General features: G+C 42.7%; 1 pseudogene; it reads left to right on the top strand.

The window, feature by feature from the left end:
- The first annotated feature begins 493 nt into the window (after positions 1 to 493).
- Positions 494 to 7,781, top strand: LOC100766330 (annotated as a pseudogene).
- Positions 7,782 to 19,327: the final 11,546 nt, after the last annotated feature.

A 19,327-nucleotide genomic window follows, 5' to 3' on the forward strand; every position in this document is an offset into this window, starting at 1 on the left:
TGCCTGGCATGGCTCACATCAGTTTTGCATCCCCCCTTCATGAGTCATTAAATGCAGGAAGATCCCAGGAAGGGCATGAATACTCAGGAAGCCACTCTACCATCACACATTCTGGAAGTCTGGGCTGCAGGACAACAAACTTCACTGGAGCCAGTTCCAAATGGTGTTTCTTCAGCACAACTACGCCGACCCACCCCTAACCCCTTTGAGCTTCTAGTCAGGTCAGCTCTTTCCATCTCCCTCACCACCTCTGAGAATCAAAACCCAGGTCGGCTGCCAGCATGGCCTCAGAGAAGGGAGTCGGAAGAAGTTCAGACGTGGGAAATGCTACTTATCTGTAATTGTAGCCACAGGCATCCATAATTAAGAAGGCAAATTTACTTCCAAGACAACTGTATAATGCCTTCCTTGCCCGAGGATGTTTTAGGGGGTTTTCTGCTGTGCCAAATAGTATCCAAATCCCACTTCTTCTCGAAGTCACCTAAAATCGAGCATGTTCGATGGAGATGATATAAAGGCTTGGTGAGATGTGGGCATGCCCTCTTCACCTAGATTTGGGCCTTGCACCCATGAGGGCTCCCTTATCTTGGAAGAGTTCACATGAGAATTCAGAAACAAATGATAATGGCTATCTGAAGTCTTCTTGGGGTGCTGTCCAGAATCCGAAATCTGTCCCATGCCAGGCACCCAGGAGGTGCTCTGTTAATGTCTGCCAAACAAAACTGCCATACAGATCTGAGTCCATCAGGAAATTGATCTGCTGTAAGTACTGTCTCAGTTGGAATTTCTGTTGCTGTGATAAAACACCATGAAAAGCAACTTGTGGAAGAAAGGGTTTATTTCATCTTCAACTTCCAGATAACAGGCCGTCACTTCAGGAAATCAGGGCCAGCATTCAAGCCGGGCAGGAACCTGGAGTCAGGGAGCTGATACAGAGGCCATGGAGGAGTACTATTTACTCGCTTTGCTCCATAGCTTGCTCAGCCTGCTTTCTTATATACCCAAGGACCACCTGCCCAGGAATGGCACCTCTTTCCTAGGCATGGCCTTCCCCCATCAATCACTAATTAAGAAAATGCCCCACAGGCTTGCCTACAGCCCCATCTTATGGAGGTATTTTCTCAATTGAGAATCCCTCTTCCCTAATGGCTCTGGCTTGTGTCAAGTTGATATAAAACTAGCCAGAACACGAATTTACAGCTAACCACCCGCCCTCACACATAACATCTCTCTAAAAATGAAGAAGCAGATTTAAATGTCTAGGAAGATGAACAAAAAGACATGTAGCAACTGAGAGAATGAGGCCGAGGCAGAGGTACTTCCAGAAGGGCAAGTTCTGACCTCAGCTGATCATCCACAGTCACAAACTATGTAAAACTTAGGTGGAGATGAGCCCGGAGAATTTAATTGCTGAGAATCATAACCAAGTTACTTATCATTTGTAAGCCCTAATTTCTAAAATAAGTACCTTCCCGCTGCCTTACTCACAGGGTATCACAAGACTGAAAGACATAACAGGCCCGACACGGCCAGAAATTGGTCATGTGCTCTGCCTGCCAATCAAATGATAATTACCCAGTGTCTACGTGGGCCAGGCATGACCCCAGTTGCTTGGGATTCATCTGTGAACAACCTAGGCAAAGATTCCTGGGACTAGGCAAGAAAATATAGTGTTCAAAAGTGTTAAGTGCTGTGGGTGGACGGAGTAGGGGAGGAAGAAGAGGAAGTGCAGGACGGGGGTGGGTGGTGGGCCCAGGACTGAGAGATCGACTAGAGAGCTGCCCACAGATTGTCATCATCAATGCAGTGGCTAAGGTCCAGAGGTATCGTATAGAGACTGAGGGCCCGATACCTGGGGAGAGCAGCCTCACACTAGGATGGCTCTTAAGTCTTCCCATGCACTTCCTCTAGTATCCCACATCCAGGGAAGCAGAGGAATTATTTGAGTGAACCAAGAGCCGGAGAGCACAGACCAGTCACAGCAATGGAGACATTTCTCAGAAAAATTTCCAGCACTATTCCATGTGGCTGGCATAGAGGAATCTATTTCAGGATGGATTGTTTAATTTTCTCAGAAACAGGTCTCAGCAGGTTGCTACTGGAGGACACACACACACACACACACACACACACACACACACACACACACACACACTTTTCTGCTTGAAGAAACTCAAAGGAGACATTTCAATCTCTCCAGCTAATTTTAATGTCTAAAATATTGAACTGTGGCAAACATTAAGAAGGATTGTTTACAATGTGGAGAGAAAACAAAATTTTCTCTTTTCTTATTTTTTTAGGTAATTATTGTGGGGTATCCATCCGAGAAGACTGCTTGGACATGGGTTTAGGCCAACAGAAAGTCTTGACTAGCTGCCGGACAACTACACTGGATGTTCAGGATCCCCGTGCAGTGCAGAGCCTTTCTCGGGATGAGCTTTTAAGCACCAATAATCCAAATTCTTTGTTGACATACTTCAGTTAGTACAAGAACAGTTAGTCAGATGTAGAATGACAGAAGCCAAAAAGCAAGGTTAGTACATTTAGAGACTTTCCCAGAACCATGGACTTTGAATAATTGGGGCTTTGTTTTCATTTTGGCTGGTGGTGCTATTTATGCGCTGAATCTTACGGTCTAAATGGTACTCCCATTGAAGAGTCAGTTGTGCTAAGGTCTGAGGGCCCTGTTCCACCAATTAAGTTTCAAAAATCTGTGTCACATACATAGGACATAAACTTCGAAAGGCAGACATAGTTTCTTTCCTCACCTGTTGGCTGACTCAACAGCTCCGCTCCCCCAGGACCATGGTCAGCTGGTTGTACAATTTCTCTAAGGCACAGGAAGGAATCCCTTCTTGTTGTGAGCTAACTGTATCCCCTTCTTGGGCACAGTCTCGCCTGTTGAAGTCCAAGCTCCTCATACTTCAGAATGGGACTAAGTTAACTACATCTGGAAATAATTTCTTTAAAGAAGAGGTTGGGGTGAAGAGCTGTCACTGGGGCAAGCCCTCAAACATGCTTTATCCTTATGTAATTAGGACAGGCACACAGACTGAAGACCTCACAAAGACACTGGGGGAAGCTGTCTACACGCCAAGAAGAGAAAGCTCAGAAAAAAAGAAAAAAAAAAAAAAAAAAAAAGATCCCTGAGGACACCAGGGTCTTGAAGTTCTAGAACCCAGACCGATGAGAAAGATTTCTGTCGGTAAATCACAGGGTGTGTAGTATTTTCTGAACACTTCACACATGTAAATAAGCCAGAGATGGATGGGAAACAGGTAAATAGTCATTTCATTCACAACTTTTATAGATGATGGTACTACTATCAACTTCACATGTTGAGTGATTGCTCCTGTTTAAAGCTGCAGCTTAGTCAACATTCCAAGTCAGTATACATGGAGCTGTCTCGTTCTTTCGAAAATCCACCAAGTTTTGCATTGCATGGATTCTTGACAATTTATTTCATCCTTTCTTTAGAGTTGATTTCAAGTCGATTCCAAAAGAAGCAGTGAAGGTGGCAAGTTTAGCAACCTGAGTTTCATCCCTGGAACATAAATAAAAGTGGAAAGAAAGAACAGAGTACAGAAGGTTGTCTGTGTCCCCCCCACACACACACACATCATGGCACAGGCACCTTCACCACACACACACACACACACACACACACACACACACACCATGCACACACATATCATAATAATAGTTGTTTTTTAAAAATCTTTGATAGGGCTGGAAAGCTGACACACAAGTTACAAGCACTGTCTGCTATTCTAGAGGACCCAAGTTCAATTCTCAGCACCCATATGGTAGCTATCAATCATCTGTAACTCCAGTCCCAGGGGAGTCAACACCCTCTTCTGACCTCCATGGGCACTATACACACATAGTGCATACAATATATGTATAGGCAAAACACTCATAAACATGAAATAAAAATGAATAAAATCTCAGAAATACATTTTAAAAATTTTATGATGGGTAACTTTACCTGCATTTCACTTCATTCATGTGTAAGCATGTTAGCCTGAGATACATAAAGTAAATGGTTTTTTTTTTTGGTTTTATTTATTTATTTTTTTGAGACAGGGTTTCTCTGTATGATGTTGACTGTTCTGGGACTTGCTCTGTTTACCAGGCTGGCCTCAAACTCAGAATCTGCCTGCCTCTGACTCCTAAGTACTGGGATTAAAGGCGTGGCCCACTACCATCTGTTTCAAATTTTGACAGATATTCTCTCTAGCAGCTTTCTAAAGGTATTCCATCATTCTATCTCCCATCAGTAAATTCCCTGTCTCTCCTTAGCATTATTACAGAATATTATTCCATAAAAACTTTTTGATTATTTCTAATATCATAGATAAAAAAATAATATATTAGCTGGGTGATGGTGGCATAGCTGGGCACTGGTGGTGTGGTGGTGCACACCTTTAATCCCAGCACTCAGGAGGCAGGGGTAAGCAGATCTCTTAGTGTGATGCCAGCCTGTACTACAGAGTTAGTTCTAGGGCAGCCAGGGCTACACAGAGAAACCAGTCTCAAAAGGAAAGAAAGGAAGGAAGGAAGAAGGAAAGAGGAAGGAAGGAAGGAAGGAAGGAAGGAAGGAAGGAAAGAAAGAAAGAAAGAAAGAAAGAAAGAAAGAAAGAAAGAAAGAGCCAGGCAGTGGTGGCACACACCTTTAATCCCAGAACTTGGGAGGCAGAGGCAGATGGATCTCTGTGAGTTTGAGACCAGCCTGGTCTACAAGAGCTAGTTCCAGGACAGGCTTGAAAGCTACACAGAGAAACCCTGTCTCGGAAAAACAAAAACAAAAAAAGAAAGAAAGAAAGAAGGAGAGGGAGAGAGAGAGAGAGAGAGAATCTTAAGCTCATTATAGATATGTTTGAGTGATGTCTCACATGTTCAGATTACTATGTAACTTGAAGATTGAGATAATGAACTTTTTTTATACTCTATGTAGAAGTCTGGGTAGCAGAACACTAGGCTGTCTTTAGCTGTTTCACATTCCCATTGCCAGTGGAATTTCCCATTCCTTAATGCCACAGGGTGCTTTTCCTGCCTGCTCCACAATTGAAATCACTGCTGCAATAGGCGTCACTAAGATATTCACAGTCTAATTCGGTTAGCAAATATGTGAACAAATATTTGTATGTCCATGTCTATTGGAAATAGCAGGGAGGAGTTCAAAGTGGAAATTATACTTGAAGGTACTGATTGCAGCCAGCCAGCTAAGAAGCCACACTCAGCACTCAACAGCGCATAATATTGAGCCCAGTGTACTTGTGGGACTTGGAACAGTGCTGTGGGGCGACTGAGGGAAAGCAGGAATGAACATTGTTGGCCAGCCTCAGCTCCTGTACAGATCAGTGAATGGGGTAACCACAGCCTCTTCTACTTTGTTCTAGCACCCACAAAAATGGCCAACGCCAAGACCCCTCTGGATCTCCTCTCTACAAGTCACTTTTATAGAAACCCAAATGACCACAAATACCTTATTTAACTTTTAAATTATAGCAAACTCTCACATAGAAAATTCTAACAATCTATGAATACTATGAAAAATAGAATATTAATTCCTAGAAGTAACTACTGTTGTATTTTGTAGGAATTCTTTTCAGAGATCCTATCAATCAGTTACTTATACTGTAACTATTCCAACACTCACATACACACTGTGGTAATTTGAAAGAAATGGCCCCCAGGGGGGCAATACTATTAGGAGGTGAGGCCATATTGAAGTAGGTGTGGTCTACTATGTCAGTGTGGAAGTGAGCTTTGAGGTCTCATATATGTTCAAGCCAGGCCCAGGGTCACAGACCACTTTCTGTTGCCTGTGGGTCAAGATGTAGGAATCTCACTTCTGTTTCCAGCACCATGATGCAGGCCAGCATATCCCACCATGATGATAATGAACTAAACTTCTGAACTGTGAGCCAGCCCCAATTACATGTTTTCCTTTATAAGAGTCGATGTGGCCATGGTGTCTCTTGATTGAAATAGAAATCCTAAAACACACACTAAGTACATAAATATATATTAGTATCACTGGGTGTGGCTAGGGTTTGAGTGTGTTCCTCAGTAGTTCCAGATACTCAAAATTTCTTTCAGAATGTGTATTTAGGAGTGGAGGAGGAGTTGATGGTAACCCACACCTGTAACCTCAGCATTTAAGAAGCTCACAGAAAGATCATGTGTTTGAGGCCAATGTGAGCTACATGGGGAGACTCTGTCTCAAGACAAAACAAAACAAAACAAAACAAATGAAGCTTTAAGAGAGAGCTGGTGCTGGAGCCCCTGTCGCTGAGCCCAGACTATGCCACTCTGCCCTCGACACTGCCCAGAACAAGATTACTGTTGTTGGGGTTGGTGCTGTTGGCAGTTTGTACTGTTAGCAGCATCTAACAGTGACCTCACCCCTTTGGGCATGGCTTCAGGTGCAGACAGAAGTGGAAAGAGGAGCGGGCACGAGACAGACAGAGACAGAGAGACAGAGAGACTTCCTTTTTCGACTTCCAGCGACACCTGAAGCCACGCCCAAAGGGGCGTGGCCTCCGTTACAGCGTCACAGGCAAGATGTGGCTGCATTGTACCATCAGTATCATTTGTTTGTTTGTTTGGGGGGGTTGTTTTGTTTTGTTTTTGTTGTTGTTGTTTGTTTCTCAAAACAAGGTTTCTCTGTGTAGCCCTGGCTGTCCTAAAACAGACAGCTTCTGCCTCCCGAGTGCTGAGATTAAAGGCCTGTGCCACCATCGCCCAGCGTTTGTATCTTTTTTTTTTTTTTTTTTTTTTTGGTTTTTTGAGACAGGGTTTCTCTGTGTAGGTTTGGAGCCTATCCTGGCACTCTCTCTGGAGACCAGACTGGCCTCGAACTCACAGAGATCCGCCTGCCTCTGCCTCCCGAGTGCTGGGATTAAAGCCATGCGCCACCAACGTCCGTCCGGCTTCCATCCGTTTGTATCTTAATGAAGGACTTGGCAAGATGAGCTTGCTCTTGTTGATGTCACGGAAGAAAAGCCAGAGGGAGAGATGCTGGATCTCTGGCATAGCAACGTTTTCTTTAGAAAGCCAAAAATTGTCTCTGGCAATGACTGTACCATGACTGCAAGCTCCAAGGGGTCATTATCACAGCGGGGTCCTGTCAGCAAGAGAGAGAAAGCCAACATAGTTTGGGTCTGTGAAATGTGAATATCTTCAGGTTCATCACCTCCAACATTGTTAAGTACAGTCCAAACTGCAAGCCGCTTATTGTTTCAAACTCAGTTGATTTGGAAAGAAGCGGCTTTCCCCCAAACCAAATTATCAGGTCACCATCTGGATTCAGCTGGGTTCAATTACCTGGATGGAAGAAAGGCTGGGCACAGATGGGTCCTGAGAGAGCAGAGAGACTCCGGTCTGCCCATGTGGAGTGGTGTGAATGTTGCCGGCGTCTCCCTGAAGAATCTGAACCCAGAAAGAGGCAACGATGCAGACAAGGAGCAGTGCAAGTAGGTTGTTGACAGTGCCTATGAGGTGATCAAACTGAAAGTTATATATCCTGGGCCACTGGCCTCTCTGTAGGAGACTTGGCCCAGAGCATAATGAACACTCTCAGGCAGGTTCATCCCATTTCCACCATGGTAAAGGGTCTCTATGCAACGAAGAACAGTTTTCTCTGTGTTCCTTGTGTCTTGGGACAAAATGGAATCTCAGATGTAGTGAAGGAGACTCTGACTCCTGAAGAGGCGTCACACTTGAAGAAGAGTGCAGATAGGCTCTGGGGGATCCAGAAAGAGCTGCAGTTCTGAAGTCCTCAGATGTCCTACAACTTCACTGTCCAGGCTGTGCCAGGGTTTCTATGGAGAACACACAGGGTCTCCACACCTGAGCTGTGGTTAGTGTGGTTGTGTTACGGTGGCCTGGAGAAAATCCTCAGTTCCCACAGCTCTACCCTGTGCTAAGTGTTACTTGTGTAGTGGTAACCTGGTTAACGTGACAGTCCCACTGTCCCGGAGACACACTGCCAATTGTATGCAGGCTTCAATTACCCTGTGAGCCTGTTGTGTCGCTCTGCTGTGCAGCCACAAGAAACATGCCTAGGCCAACGAGTTCCCAACTGATCACACCCTAGCTCCAGTGTGTAAATCTATTGTGCATATCTTGTGCATAGCTATTCTAAAGAATGCTATTGTAGTGGTATGTATCTGTAGTATACATTGCAATATTATGTAAAGAGTAAGTTCTGAATATGGATGATGCAACCAATTCCCCAAGTGTCATGCCAACAAAAACAACAAATAAACTTCAGAGAGAGAGAGAGAGAGAGAGAGAGAGAGAGAGAAGACCATAATGGGATTTAATTAGTTAGGTAATCGGGGTATCCTGTATCTGGAAAACATTTCCTGATGCAGCCTGCTGGCTCAGAATGTCCTAAAGGCTGTCTTTGTTTTCTCACCTTTTATAGTGAACATTTTTAAGGATGTTGGCATAGTTACACCTGGGAGTTTTCAGCGGTTGGCAATGGGTAGGGTCTTGTCTTTTCCTGTTGTTCTAGTACAAAGTGTACTGGTTTCTGCTTAATTCTGGTAATCATAACAATTATAGTTACTTTGCCCACAGCCATCTTCCATCCTGTCTTGACGGTTGAGCTTCCTTCACACTCTTTTCTTTGTCAACTGACAAATTTTTACATCTTTCTGGTTTGACTTCTCACTATAGATCTCACTAAATACAGTAAGCAATAACCATAAATGCCATGCTGTCTTGCCTCTGCCCAACAATTTAGTTCATGACTTTTAAACTCTGCCTCATTCAAGTTTTCAGCATGTAGCAAAACACAACCAGATTCTTTTCCAAAATAGCATAAGAATGGCTTGGAACTAAGTTCCCTAAACCTTTCTGAAACTTTCTCTTCCCGACTTTCACTGTGCATATCTCTCTCAGCAGTCTAGTCTTTGAAACTCTCACACCAGAGTGTCCCCTTGAGCCATACACTCAGTACTCTAGGGTTCTCTGGTGGGTAGCTCCAAACCCTACTGACTGCAGGTGCAATGCAAACAACTGTTTCCCATGCCTGCTAACATGACTTCCTTGCCATGGTGACTTACTCCCTCAAACTCTAAGCCAAACGAACCCTTCCCTAAGTTGCTTTTGTCAAGTATATTTTGTCACAGCAATGAGAAATACATAGTGGCTAGAACAATGTGAGGTGTTTTCCTGGGTCGTTTGATTTGATCTATTTGGGCTTTTTGTGTGTGTGTGTGTCAGTACCATGCTGCTTTTTATTATTATGACTGGGGTATCTTGTTAGCTGCAGCATTGCTCTTTCTGTTAAGGATTGCTGTGGCTATTCAGGGTCTTTTATACTTCTATATTAATTTTACGATTATTTCTTCTAGTTCTGTGAGGAATGCCATCAGGATTTGAAAGGGATTGCACAGAGTCTCTAGCTCACTTTGAGTCATCTAACTATTTTCACAGTATCAATTCTACACATTCGAGAGCTGGGAAGTCCTTCTGAGTGCTTATTTTTCATGTATTTTTTTCTATTTCATAAAGTTTTCATTGTAAACAGCTTTCATTTTATCCCCATGGTTAGGCTTATTTTCAAATATTTTACTTTAACCTCTTGTGAACGGGAATTTTTCTTTGATTTCTTTCTTGAATGTTTGCTATTGACATATGGAAAAACTACTGAGTTTTCCTACTAGATTTTTGTACCCTCTAACTTTGCAGAAAGTATTTAGCAGATGTGAGAATTTTCTCATAGGTCGTGAGGGTCTTTTAACCATAGGCTCATGTAATTTGCAAATATGGGCAATTTGACTTCTTACTTCCTATTTGTATCTCTTCAACAAATGGTGCTGGCATAACTGGATGTGGACATGTAGAAGACTGCAGATAGACCCAAGTCTATTGCCATGCACAAAACTTAAGTCAAAATGGATCAAAGACCTCAACATAAACCCAGCCACACTAAACCTATTAGAAGACAAAGTGGGAAATACCCTTAAATTAATTGGTACAGGAGACTTCTTCCTGAACATTACACCAGTTAGCACAAACACTGAGATGAACAATTTATAAATGGGACCTCCTGAAACTGAGAAGCTTCTGTAAGGCAAAGGACACAGTCAGCAAGACAAAACGGCAGGCCACAGACTGGGAAAAGATATTCACCAACCCCACATCTGACAGAGGGCCGATCTCCAAAATATACAAAGAACGATGTTCATAGCAGCACTATTTGTAATAACCAGAAACTGGAAGCAAACTAGATGCCCCTCAACCAAAGAATGGATAGAGAAAATGTGGTACATTTACACAATGAAGTACTACTCAGCAGAAAAAACAATGGAATCTTGAAATTTGCAGGAAAATGGATGGAACTAGAAGAAACCATTCTGAGCGAGGTAACCCAATCACAAAAAGACAAACATGGTATGTAGTCACTCATATGTGGATTTTCGACATAGAGTAAAGGATTACCAGCCTACAATCCACACTGCCAGAGAAGCAAGTAAACAAGGAGGACCCTAAGAGAGACATACATGGTCCCCTGGAGAAGGGGAAAGGGACAAGATCTCCTGAGCAAATTGGGAGCTCAGGAAGAGGGGAGATGGAGCCAGGAGAATGAGAAGGGGAGAAGAGGAGGGATGCAGAGGACATGAGGGAGCAGAAAGGTTGAGTTAGGCAAAGAATAGAAGATAGCAAGAATGGAGATACCATAATAGAGGGAGACATTTTAGGTTTACAGAGAAATCAGGCGCTAGGGAAAGGTCTGGAGATCTACAAACATGACACCAGTTAACAATCTTATCAACAGAGGAGAGGCTACATTAAATGACCTCCACTGATAATGAGATTAATGACTGACTTATATCTACCCCATAGCTCGCATCCAGCATCTGGTGGAAGTAGAAGCAGACACCCACAACTAATCACTGAACTGTGGAATCCAGATGCAGAGAAGGACGAGTGATGAGCAAAGGGGTCCAGACCAAGCTGGTGAAACCCACAGAAACAGCTGACCTGAACATCGGGGAACTCTTGCTCCCCAGATTGATAGCTGGGATATCAGCATGGGACTGAGCCAGACCCCAGGAACATGGGTTTCAGTGAGAAAACCTTGGAAATCTACAGGACCTGCTGTAGTAGTTCAGTACTTTTCCCCAGCATAGGTGTGGAGTTTGGGAGCCCATTCCACATAGAGGAATATTCTCTGAGCCAAGACACACAGGGGAGGGCCTAGGCCCTAACTGAAAGGATATGATAGACTCTGATGACACCCTATGGCAGGCCTCACTATCCAGGGGGAGCAGAAAGGATATGTGATAGATAGGGTTTTAGTTGGGGGGCGGTGGTAGGGGAGGACAGGAGGGAGAAGGGAACTGGGATTGTCGTGTAAAACAATCTTGTTTCTAATTTAAATTTTAAAAAATCTGGGAAAAAACAAATACAAAGTGAAATATGAAATACAAAAAAAGAAAATAGCTGTATTAATAAAAGTAATCTGTAGATTCAATAAACTGGCTATCAAAATACCAAAGACATTCTTCACAGAAATAGGGAAAGAATCTTCACTATTATATGGAAATACAAAAGGCCATAACTAGCCAAAGTAATTCTAAGCAGAAAGATAAGTGCTAGGGATATCACAATACCTGGTTTTTAATTATACTACAGAGTGATGGAGATAAAGACAACATGATGCCTGCACAAAAACAGACATGTATATCAATGGACTACAATATAGGACCCATAAATAAATCTATGCAGCTATTTCCATCGAATATTTGACAAAGGTGTCAAAAACATACACAAGAGGAAAAGAGAGCCAACTGAGCAGTTGTTGAAGGCAAAACTGGACATCTACCTACAGCACAATTAGACCCACATCTCTTACCTGCAAAAATCAAGTCAAAATGGATCAAAAACTTCATTCAAAACAAGAAATGCAGAAACTGATACAGGAGGCTTCCATAGCATCAGAGGGGGCTATACAGGACTCTACAGCTGAAAACTCATCTGTTGCCTTATTCCATGATGCACCCAACATGTTAGAATACCTACCTGCCAAGCGAGATGTTGCCTACTGGTAAAATAGTAGAATGATTGTTACTGAGGTAACCAAACACTTTCTGACTGTGTTTGAGGCCTGCTCCATGGGAGGAAGTTCATGCTTTGTGGTATAAACTTGGCCAAAAGCCCATGGCTTGGGAGTTCATAGGCCATAGCAGGGAATGTACTGCTGTTGTGTTGCTAAATGACATGTTATCAAACTGCCTTCTAAATATTTATGCTTACACTCATAGACTAGTGCTACTCTCTGAAGAAGCCAAAAGAGCTTTTATGTTACAGCGGGCAGCAGTCTGGGCAGAGACTCAGAAGTGGTCAATGTGCTGGTGCTTGCTTCTCCCTGTATGGGACATCTTACAACAGTCTCACCAAGGGTCAGGAGTCTTGTAGAAGAGAGGGCAGCAAGAAAGGAAGAGCTGAAGTTCATGTGAAAGTGCTCTCAGATGATGAGAGAAAGTTTACTGCCTCCTGGGAATGAGTCAGAGTATGTGGATACAGTCTTGATCTTTAAATCAGAATAGAGTCTTCTGTGTCTTGTCCCTTTTTCTTTTAGTTGATGAAATTATCTGATTGTATCCTTTGAAGAAGACGCTGTAACTATTTTGAACCTTCAGTTAGCACAGTTAAAAGTCTCTTACAATACCATGTATTACTTGTTCATCTGACAGACCAAATTTGTACTTTTGCCCAGTAGAACAAGTTTACAATAATTATGTAATTTAGTAGGAATGTTTTAAGTAGGCATCTGTCTTAGGGTTTCAACTGCTTGAAGAGACACCATGACCACAGCAACTTTTATAAAAGAAAAACATTTCATTGAGGTGGCTTACAGTTTAGAGATTCTGTCCATTATCATCATGGTGGGACATGGCAACTTGCAGGCAGCCACGGTGCTGGAACAGTAGCTGAGAATTCCACATCTCTCACAGACAACAGAAAGTGAACTGAGACTCACACTGAGAGAAGCTTGAACAAGAGAATTCAAAGCCCACCCCCACAGTGACACACTTCCTCAACAAGGCCACACCTACTTCAAGAAGGCCACACTTTCTAATAGTGCCACTCTGCAGGGACGGCTCCCGGGTTTCGGCACCAGATGTCCCGCGCGATTGTCTCGCCGGCAAGAACGACACAGGACACTCGGATCCTTCTGCAGTAAAGCTTTTATGCGTCTTGAGAGAGAGAGCATAAGCTTACAGAGCGGAGACCCCGAGCCAAGAATCCTGTCCCCTAATAAAGGCTGGCAACCGCCGCCTTGGACGTGTCACCCCATGATTGGCTGCAGCTCATCGGACCATATGACGCCACGGAAGAGGCAGAGATCAAGGAATGGAAAGTTACCCAGCGCCTGTGCAATAACTTGTTTACATTCGGTGCTTGCTGGATGCAGGCGCCATCTTGTAATGGAGAATGCAGGGACGGCTCCCTACACCACTCCCTTTGGGGACCGTTTTCTTTCAAACCACCACAATCCACTCCCTGGCCCCAAAGTCTTGTAGCCATATCATAGTGGAAAAAAAAATGCATTCAGTCCAACTTCAAAAGTCCCTATAGTCTATAACATTCTCAAACTTATTTAAAAGCCTAAAGTTCAAAATCTCTTCTGAGATTCATGGAATCTCTTAACTGTAATCCCCTATAAAATCAAAATCAAAAAGCAGATCACATACTTCCAACATATAATGGCACAGGATATACATTACCATTCCAAAATGCAGGGAATGGAGCATAATGAAGAAATACTAGACCAAAGCAAGACTGAAAACCCACTGGGCAAACTCCAAACTCTGCATCTCCATGTCTGATGTCAAAGCGCTCTTCAGATCTCCTACTCCTTTCAACTCTGTTGACTGCAACATACTTCTCTCTCTTGGGCTGGTTCTTCTCCCTGTTAGCAGCTTCCCTTGGCAAGCATCCCATAGTTCTGGCATCTCTAACATCTTGGTGTCTCCAAGGTAATCCAGGCTTCAGCTTCACAGCTTTACACACACAATGGCCTCTTTAGGCCTCTATTCAGGGACACCTCTGACATATGCCTGACCTCAGTGGCTTTCATTAATCATAATGGAAGGTTGCATAATGCCTTTACTGTATTCTTGACTCTAAAGCTAGAACTATGTGGCCAAAACTGCCAAGTTCTGCTGCTTTCTGGGGCTGGAACATGGGCACCTCATTCAATGATATCTTCACCAGTCTTCTGTTCATCACTGTCTAAGCTTGGTTGTTCTGGAATCTGCTCTGATTCTCAAACTCAGAGATCTGCAAGCCTGGCTGACTGGCAGAGGCTGCCTGGCTTCTTGCCCTGGACATGCCCCTTATTCTCTCCTTCCTTTTTTTCCTCTCTTCTCTCAAACCTAGATTTCTCCTCCAATTTATTCTCTGAGACTGCACTGAGCTCCTTGTATACTCTCTAGTGCTGGGATCATAGGCATGAGCTCTATTTCTTTTTTAGACTGATTCACTCTTGTGTAGCCCTGGGTGGCCTTGAATTCATAGAGATCTATCTGCCTCTGTCTCCTGAGTCCTGGGATTAAAGGTGTGTGCCACCACTGCCCAGCTTCTATAGCTAACCAGTGTGGCTGGCTTTGCATTCTGACCCTTCAGGCAATCTTTATTAAATCATAAGTAATATACCACCACATGTAGGTTACAAAGACACAGCAAATTCCTCAGGTCTACCTTTAGGGGCATGAAGTAAGATCCAAGTTTAAATAGAAGGCTAAGGATATGCACATGAGCAGTTCTGGTCCAGGTGTGGGTCATGTCATCATTGAGTCATCATCATCTGAGTTTTTGTCTCATCCAGTCAATTGAAACCTCCTTGGGGAAGTTAAGTTCACTCTTTGCTGGTGCACTTTTCTCTTCCCAGCATGGAGATTCCTGGGGAAATTTCGTTATCCTTAGGGCCATTGTTCCGTGATCTGATAGTCAGATGGGAGACATAAGCATCTCTTGAGAATGATTGTATCTGCCAGATCAGTTCAGGGGCACAGGATTGGTTGTTGAGAAGATGATCCCCAGAAAAGCCTTGTCTTACTAGCTGTGACCCAGGAACAGAGAACGGGTGCAGGGAAGGTTTATTTTTGGTAGTTGCACTAAAACATTTAGTGAGTCTCTTGTTAGAAAAACAGAAGCAAGGGAATGTAGAACCCATGCTTAGGAGGATGAACAGTCAAATAACAGACAGAGAAACTTACCAAGTTTGAAGATGGGTCTCTGCATAACCTGGGTTTGTTGGGCCAGGTTACAGTCTTAGCTTCCTTTGGGTATCTTAACACCCTGAGGCATTCCCCTGTAGGTTCCTCAGTGAAGGCCAACTTCAGACATTAACTTTAAGGCTGAAAGGAATGTTGTGACTAGTTTATATAGTAAAGATGCTACTCAAGGAAACCTATGAATCAAAGATAAAGAAACAAGGCCTGAGAAATAGCAGGGAGTTCCTCCTCCAGTTGACATAAACTCCAAAATTCCTTTTAATTATTTTTTTCATTGAGTATCTCATTTAACTCATGTATAGTTTTCTTTTCTTTCCTTTTTATTGTTGGTTTGGTTTGGTTTGGTTTTTTCCCAAGTCAGGGTTTCTCTGTGTAGCCCTGACTGTCCTGGAACACACTCTGTAGACCAGGCTGGCCTCAGAGATCTGTTTTCCTCCACTTCCTGAGTGCTGGGATTAATGGCATGCCCCACCATGCCTAATTACATATAGTTTTCCTTAAGAGCATTTATTATGCATTACCAATTTTATCAGTTTTTGTTACTGTTAACAGATATATAACATTTTAATTAAAGCAGGCTGCCTGTTCATGATTTAAAAATAAAAACTTTATTGCCTAGGACTTTGTAAGTGCACAAGATAAACAAGTTTGGAGATGTTCCCCTCTTTTTTCAAATACTTGCAAGTTAACAATTATCACACATAAAGCCAGCTAGAGTACCTTACGGTGGCTTATTTCAAAACATCTCCGCCTTTTGGAAACCTTGTTTCCCCTGTGTGTGTGTGTGTGTGTGTGTGTGTGTGTGTGTTCATATATATATATGTATGTGTGTGTGTGTGTGTCTGTCTGTCTGTCTGTCTGTCTGTCTGTGTTCATATATATATATGTGTGTGTGTGTGTGTGTGTGTGTGTCTGTGTGTCTGTGTGTGTGTGTGTTTCATATATTATATATATATATATATATATATATATATATATGTGTGTGTGTGTGTGTGTGTGTTGTGTGTGTGTGTGTATGTGTGTATGAATGTATATGTGTGCATAGATGTTTCCTTTTCTCCTGAAGGTTGTCTGTTATGCTAGTTTGGGAATGTATTTTAGGTTAGTTTTGGGTCAGCTTCTCTTGAGACCAACTTTCTCCATCTGCCCATACTGGATCTCCAGGTTATCCTTTACGTTTTCAATAACATGAGGGGACTCAAGACACGGAGTGATTGTATGTATGCCTCCCCAAGCCAGCCAATAAAGTTCCTTCTGACCCAGGAATGGTGTCTGTTGGGTTCCTTATGAGACTGGTGAACATCATAGGGAATGTCAGCAGGCAAAGGCCAACTGATAATAAATCACTTCAAAGACCAAAAAAGAAAAAAGAAAAAAAGACAAACAAAACAAAAACCAAAATGTCCTCCAAGTTCCAAAGGCAAACAAAATATCAAAAGTAAGTTAAACAGCCAAAAATCCACAGTGCTTTTAGAGATCTGAAGCAAGCAAGCAAACAAAGCCAAATGTCTAGAACAAAATTCTTTCAAAGCAGACAAACAAATTAGATGCCTTACACCAAACACTTCGAAAGCACACAAAAAAATGATCAAAGTAGACTCTTTCTTAACCAGCTAAGCTTAATTAAACATTAGAAAAAAATGGACCAAAGACCAAACCAAGGGAGGTCTGGAACCCCAGAAAGAATGCACCAATAATTCACCTTAGGGAATAACACCAGATGATACACACTCCATAGGTCCATGGTCCTGGTTTCCATTCAGGTGATTCCTCCAATGAAAAGTGAATCCTCCCAGGCCCCACATTGGGTGCCATAACTGTTGAAGCAAAAACCACAGCTGTCATTTTAAATAAATAGTTTATTCTGGAAACATTTGAGTGACCGTGGTCTGGGAACAAAGACTTAGCTTACAAAAATTAGAAAATTCCTTGTTCCAACGTGGAAGCAGTTTCACAGAGATTTTATAGTTTTATAGAACAAAGGAAGTTATAAATCAAGCCAAGTTTAAAATACATTAGTGGGTACAGAAGAGAGGCAGGTATAATGAGATGGGGAGCTATTCTATAGTCCCAAGATGCTATCTGATGACATAGCTCTTGGATTGGTGAAAGATAGTGTTCTGCTAAGTCAATAGCTTCTAAGAGATTTTTATTTATTAGCATGAGATGTTAATTCAGATACAGAATGGGGTGAGGAATGGCTATGCCAGAATGCTAAAATTAACCCACGATAAAATAAAGTTTCTGAACCTGCAAAAGTCCAATCATTCCACAGAACTGAAATTCCTATTGGTCCATCTGTCTTTACAGACACAGTCTCTTTCCAGGAGTTCTTCATTAACAGCCAGATATAGCTTCGTTTCAGGAATTTTCATTCACAGACTCATCTTCCAATGCACACAGATGAAAATAAAGCAAACTTTAATCAGTACAACTGAAACTATTAAAAACTCTTAGAAGAATAGGTAGGAGTAAATTTCATGGCCATTGAGTCAGCAATGATGCCTTAAATATGACCCTAAAAATTCAAATGACAAGAGCAACATTGGATTTCACCAAAATTAAAAGCTTCTCTTCAGAGGATATGTTGTATAACAAATTGTTTGCCTCTCCCCACCCCCCGAGTTCATATGTGGAAGTCTGAGTCCCATACTAGCTCTGAAAGTTAAATAAAACCACTAGAGTGGGTCCCAATCCAGAATGACTTGACTCCTTATATAGAGGGAAAATTGGATGCATATAGTACAGACGGAATACAATGAGAGTATTCCAATAGGAATCCAATATTCACAAGTTAAAGAGAGAGATATGATGGGGGAAATACTTCTACATATGTTTATAAATAAAGTACTTGCTTGGCCAATGAGACAGCAGGTTAGGCTGGACTAGGAGTCAAAGAGGATTCTGGGAAATGTAGTAGAGAGATGGTGTTCCAGACAGGAAGTGACATAGCAAGGAGACTCATATTTAAGAAGAGGAAAAAGGAAGTGTCGCTCTCTTTCCCCTCGGCTCCTGCTCCAGCGGCACGATGTGATCCACCAGCTAGGAGGGACGCCAATAAGGCGTCCAATAAGATAAGTCTTATAAAATATATAGATGTATGATAATTGATACTGAGCTAACAGATGAGAATCCTAGTCATTGGCCAAGCAGCATTGTAACTAATACAAGTCTCTCTGTGTATTCAGTTGGGCCTAACTTGGGCAGGTGGCTGGCGTAAAGCTTACACGTGGCAATGGGGCTCAGCGGCTTTTGGCAGAAAGATTTATCGTAACAGAGATACAGAATAGATTCTCTCCTAGTGGCCTTCAGAAAATCCCATCATCCTATCAAAGGCCTGATGTTGGACTTTTAGTTTCCAAAAGTTCAGAAGAACAAACCTTTCAAAGCTGGTTCTCATGACTCTGGGAAATGAAAACAGACAGTGTTAAGAGTCCAAGAACTCCCCAAGCAATGTAGGCTATTAGTGTTGCCCTTGGTTGCTTCCCAGAATGCAAAAGTAAATCTCAGTTACTGAAGATACCACATACTTCGGACACAGGACATGGAGGAATAGAGCTGCAGTTGACCTGGAATCCTCCTCCCTGGGGATTTGCTTGCACAGTACCAGAGGGTGCTATACAAGCTGCCAAGGGAGAAAAGCATTCAATAGTCTTAGCCAGCTGTAACACCTACAAATCACAATGACCAGCATGGCAAGATGCTCACAAGCATACAATAGCAGCACTTATATCTTAGGGCTAGCCAAGAGTTGTGCAATTGGACATAAGGCCTGATTAATAGGAAGGAATTCATCCCTGGAACTGGAAACCTAGCCAACTACTCACGGCAGGTGAGGCTAGGGAGCTTGGAAGAGACCCCACTACTGCCATATCCCAAACCAGTATAATCTCTAACTGCATCCTTATTTATTTTTATTTTATGTGCATTTGTGGTTTTGCCTGTATGCATGTCTATGTGAGACTGTCAGATTCCCTGGAACTGGAGTTACAGACAGTTGTGAGCTGCCATGTGGGTGCTGGGAACTGAACTTGGGTCCTCTGGAAGAGCAGCCAGTACTC

The sequence above is a fragment of the Cricetulus griseus genome, chromosome 4, assembly GCF_003668045.3.
Source record: "Cricetulus griseus strain 17A/GY chromosome 4, alternate assembly CriGri-PICRH-1.0, whole genome shotgun sequence".
In the NCBI taxonomy this organism is placed as follows: domain Eukaryota; kingdom Metazoa; phylum Chordata; class Mammalia; order Rodentia; family Cricetidae; genus Cricetulus; species Cricetulus griseus.